Raw genomic sequence first — 5759 nt, 5'->3', positions numbered from 1 at the left:
TTCAGCCTGAGTTAAATGGGGTGCAACGACGAGAGTTAGGACAAGGGTAGAGACACAGCCAGACCATTTCTCTTTCTCATTCTCCTACTTCCAGGATGTCCCAGATCCTTAACCACGTAAGAGAAACAGAAGGCCCTGCAGCAGAGTCTGTTGCTGTGATTTCAGCATGATCTCTCGGTGGTTCTTAGCCTTGGTCCCCCTTGGCCAAGATGGGATGTGGGAGTGAGTGCAAGAGTGAGGCTGGGGGCGCCTGGGTGGCTAAGTCATTAGGCATCTGCCTTTGTCCCAGGGCCTGATCCCAGGGTCCCAGGATTGAGACCCGCATCGGGCTCCCTGCTCTGCTGGGAGCCTGGTTCTCCCTCTCCCACTCCCCCTGCTTGTGTTCCCTCTCTCGCTGGCTGTCTCTCTCTCCATTAAATAAATAAATAAATAAATAAATAAATAAATAAATAAATAAATAAAAGAGTGAGGCTGGTCTTGGGTAGTAGTCTCCCTCGTAGTTGTTACACCACAGATGAAAAACAGGCTCTGACTATGTCACAGATGTAGATTCACTCATTGTGTTGCCACAGGTTCTTTAGTTTCTGTGTTTTCAGAAATGAGACGAGTTTTCATCACCTCACTTTCCTATGTGCTCCAGTGACACTGTCCCATCATGCCATTCTGCAAACACCATGTACCTTCATGACCGTGCATGTCTGTATGCCCACACTCGTTCTGCCTGGCATCATCTCTCCCATCTCTGCACCTAGGCAGTTCTTACTCATCCTTGTAGGTCCAACTCAAACACTGCCTCCTCTAAGAAGCCAGAGTTCCATGGATTTTCCTTAACTCTATCCTTATCAAATTGGCAAAGGGCAAAGATTCACGTACATGTCTACATTTTTCACTAAACTCTCAATTCCTTGAGGACATGGAATCTGATATCCAATTTTTAAAAAGCATTCCATTACTAGCACACTCTTTGGCATATGAAATATATCCAATATAGGTTTACAGAATGAAGGAATGACAAAAAAACCCCACAGCCAAAAATAAAAGGGAACTAACAGGGGAAAAAATATTTTTAACAAGTACTAGAAAGAAATAATTACTATCCATAATATATAAAGATATTTTTCAAATAATAAGATAAATACAAACATAAGAGAAAAACAGGCAAAGGAAAAACAATGACAATTAATTAAGGAAGAAATATAGATAGCAAATAGAACTTATGAACGTATTTCAACTTCATTATTACCAAGGAGATGCAAATTAAAACAATGAGATAATTTTTTCCTCTATCAACTTGGCAAAATAAAAACATAAATTTTCACTGTAGTTAAGGGACTGGAAAGCACTTTGGATATGCATATGTATGGACCAAAAGTCTTAAAAATGTTTTATACGGTTTGTCCTAGTAATCCCACTTTTAGGCATCTATTATAAAGAAATAACTAGAAATGCAACAAAAATGTATGTATAAGGATGACATTCAAAGAAATGTTTATAATATCAAAAATTTGAAAATAACATAAATGTCCAAAAACAAATGAAGAGTTTAAAATTATCTCCATAGGGGCGCCTGGGTGGCACAGCGGTTAAAGCGTCTGCCTTACGCTCAGGGCGTGATCCCGGCGTTGTGGGATCGAGCCCCACATCAGGCTCCTCTGCTATGAGCCTGCTTCTTCCTCTCCCACTCCCCCTGCTTGTGTTCCCTCTCTCGCTGGCTGTCTCTATCTCTGTCGAATAAATAAATAAAATCTTAAAGAAAAAAAAAATTATCTCCATAATAAACAACTTAACCTGACACCTAAAGCAGCTTAAAAAAAAGAAGAAGAAGAAGAAGACTGGGCAAAGCCCAAAACTAGTAGAAGGCAGGAAATAATTAAAGATTAGAGCAGAAATAAACAAAATAGACCCCCCCAAAAAAGAATGAAACCAGGAGCTTGTTCTTTGAAAAAGATCAACAAAACTGATGAACCTTTAGCTAGACTCATCGAAAAGAAAAGAAAAAAACTTAAATGAAATAAACAAAATCAGAAATGAAAGAGAAATAACAATTGACACTACAGAAATACAAAGGACTATAAGAGAATTTATGAAAATATGCCAACGAATTGGACAACCTAGGAGAAATGGATAAATTCCTAAAAACATATAACTTACCAAAACTGAAGCAAGAAGAAATAGAAAATTTGAACAAACCAATTACAAGCAATGAAATTGATTTAGTAATTTAAAAAACTCCCAACAAAGTCCAAGACCAGATGGCTTCACAGGTGAATTCTATCAAACATTTAAAGAAAGAAATTAAGGGGTGCCTGCCTGGCTCAGTTGGTTCAGTGTCTGATTCTTGGTTTCCACTCAGGTCATGATCTCAGGGTCGTAGGATCGAGCCCTGTGTCGGGCTCCATGCTCAGTGAGGAGTCTGCTTGGGATTCTCTCTCTCTCTCCCTCTGCCCCTCCACACCCCACTCATGCACTCGCTCTTCTCTCTCTGTCTCTCAAATAAATAAATAAATCTTTTTAAAAAGAAAGAAATTAATACCCATTCTTCTCAAACTATTCCAAAAAATAGAAGAGGAAAGAAAACTTCCACATTCATTCTATGAGACCAGCATAACTCTGCTACAAAAACCAGATAAAGACATTATTTAAAAAAAGAAAGGAGCACGTACCCCTAGGCGTGGTTGTGCTCCCAGCCCCTCTGCTACTCTCATGACCATCTCACCATGGTGGGCATCCTGTTTGGGGATATTTTTTTTTTTTTTAAAGATTTTATTTATTTATTTGACAGAGATAGATAGCGAGCGAGAGGGAACACAAGCAGAGGGAGTGGGAGAGGAAGAAGCAGGCTCATAGTGGAGGAGCCCGATGTTGGGGCTCGATCCCACAACGCCGGGATCACGCCCTGAGCCGAAGGCAGACGCTCAACCGCTGTGCCACCCAGGCGCCCCTGGGGATATTTTTGATGTGAAAGACATTGCCCGGAGGGCAAGAAGTTTGACCGAGTGTCTTGACTACACTGTGAGAGTGAATCTTTCAAGATGGTCCTGATCTTTCACATAAACATTCAGATTTACCCTGTGGACTTGGGTGACAAGTTCCAGTTGGTCGTAGCCAGTACCTTATAGGAAGATGGTACCCTGGATGACGGTGAATACCACCCCAGATGACAGACCTTCCAGGGCTGACCAGACTGAGTACGCAATGTACGGGAAAGTATACAGGGCTGAGGGTGACGAAACTTCTACTGAAGCAGCAAGGCGTCTCTGCCTATGTGTCCTATGGCAGCCTGCTCATGAGGCTGCAGGGTGATGCCAACAACCTGCACGGATTTGAAGTGGATTCCAGAGTTTATCGGCTGCTGAAGAAACTGGCCTTCTGAAGCACCCAGGAAGCCAACCTTGTTGCTTAGTTACACAGGACGTGGACATCCATTTGAGCCTAAGGAGCAGTTACTACTGACCACCCGTTCGGGAAGGGCTGGCCACTTGGGGTGCATTTGAGGTGGTCTGGACTCAGTGGGAAACTTGCCTGTGAAAGACTCAGTGGGAGAGCTTAAAACGAATCAGAAGTTGTTTTGTGTATATGATTTTTTTATTAAACGTTACTTTTTCAAAATAAATAAATAAAAATTTAAAAAGAAAGGCCAATATCTCTGATGAATATAGATGCAAAAATCCTCAACAAAATATTAGTACACTGAATCCAACAATACAACAGAAAATAACTCGCCACAATCAAGTAGGATTTATTCCCAGTACGCAAGTGTGGTTCAATATTGGCAAATCAGTTATGTGACATATCACGTCAATAAGAGAAACGATAACAACCATATAATAATTTCAATAGATGCAGAAAAAGCATTTGACAAAGCACAACATCCATTCATGGTAAAAACACTCAACAAAGTAGGTTTAGAGGGAACATACTTCAACATAATCAAGGCCATCTATGAAAAACCCCACAGTTAACATTATACTCAATGGTGAAAAACTGAGAGCTTTTCCCCTATGGTCAGGAACAAGCCAAGGATGTCCATTCCCACCACTTTTATTCAACATAGTACTGGAAATCTTATCTTTAGCAATCAGACAAGAAAGAGAAATAAAGGGCATCCAAATTGATAAGGAAAAAGCAAAACTTTCACTATTTACAGATGACATGATACTGTATATAGAAAACCCTAAAGGCTCCACCAAAAAACTACTAGAAACGATAAATGAATTTAGTAAAGTGGCAGAATACAAAATCAATATACAGAAATTCATTGTATTTCTATACACTAATAATGAAGAAGCAGAAAGAGAAATTAAGAATAGAGCCCTATTTACAATTACACCGAAAATAATAAAATACTTAGGAAGAAGCATAATCAAGGAGGTGAAAGACCTGTACTCTGAAAACCATAAACATTGATGAAAGAAATTGCATATGACACAAACAATGAGAAGATATTCTAGCGTCATGGATTGGGAGAACAAATATTGTTAAAATGTCCATACAACCCAAAGTAATCTACAGATTTAATGCAACTGCTATAAAAATACCAACAACATTTTTCACAGAGCTAGAACAGATAATCCTAAAATTTGTATTGAACCACAAAAGACCCCAAATAGCTAAAACAATCTTGAGAAAGAACACAGCTAGGGATATCACAATACCAGATTTGAAGATATACTACAAAGCTTTATTCATTAAGACAACATGGTACTGGCACAAAAATAGACACATAGATGAATGGAACAGAATAGAGAGCCCAGAAATAAATCCATGATTATGTGATCAGTTAATCTCTGACATAGGAGGCAAGAATATGCAGTGGGAAAAAGTCTCTTCAACAAATGGTGCTGGGAAAACTGGGCAGCTACATGCAAAAGAATGAAACTGGACCACTTTCTTACACCATATGCAAAAATAAACTCAAAATGGTTTAAAGTGAGACCTGAAACCATAAAAATGCAGGAAGAGAGCACAGGCAGTAATTTCTCTGACATCAGGTGTAGCAACATTTTTCTACATATGTCTCCTGAGGCAAGAGAAACAAAAACAAAAATAAACTACTAAGACTACATCAAAATCAAAAGCTTCTGCACAGCAAAGGAAACCATCAACAAAACAAAAAGACAATCTATTAAATGGGAGAAGGTATCTGCAAAGGGCATATCTGATAAGAAGTTAACATCTAAAATCTATAAAGAACTTATACAACCCAACACCAAAAAACCAAATAATCCAATTAAAAAATGGGCAGAAGACACGAACAGACATTTCTCCAAAGAAGACATACAGATGGCCAAGAGGCACATGAAAAGATACCCCACATCACTCATCATTAGGCAAATGCAAATCAAAACCACAATGAGATATCACCTCACACCTGTCAGAATGGCTAAAATCAAAAACACAAGAAACAACAAGTATTGGCAAGGATGTGGAGAAATGGAACCCTTGTGCACTGTTGGGAATACAAGCTGGTACAGACACTGTGGAAAACTGTGGAGCTTCCTTGAAAAATTAAAAATAGAATTACCATATGACCCCATAATTCCACTACTGGGTATTTACCCAAAGAATATGAAAATATGAATTGGAAAAGATATATGTATCCCTATATTTATTGCAGCATTACTTATGGTAGCCAAATTATGGAAGCAATCCAAGTGTCCATCAATAGATGAAAAGAAGATGTGGTATAGATAGATAGATAGATGGATAGATAATGGAATGAATATATATATATATATATATATATATATATATATATA

General features: G+C 38.7%; 1 pseudogene; it reads left to right on the top strand.

The window, feature by feature from the left end:
• Positions 1–2978: 2978 nt before the first annotated feature.
• On the top strand, positions 2979–3373 carry LOC100483176 (annotated as a pseudogene).
• Positions 3374–5759: the final 2386 nt, after the last annotated feature.

The sequence above is a fragment of the Ailuropoda melanoleuca genome, chromosome 2 (assembly GCF_002007445.2).
Source record: "Ailuropoda melanoleuca isolate Jingjing chromosome 2, ASM200744v2, whole genome shotgun sequence".
Lineage (NCBI taxonomy): Eukaryota > Metazoa > Chordata > Mammalia > Carnivora > Ursidae > Ailuropoda > Ailuropoda melanoleuca.
The sequence above is the reverse complement of the archived record's forward strand: the minus strand, read 5'-3'. Positions and strand labels throughout refer to the sequence as shown.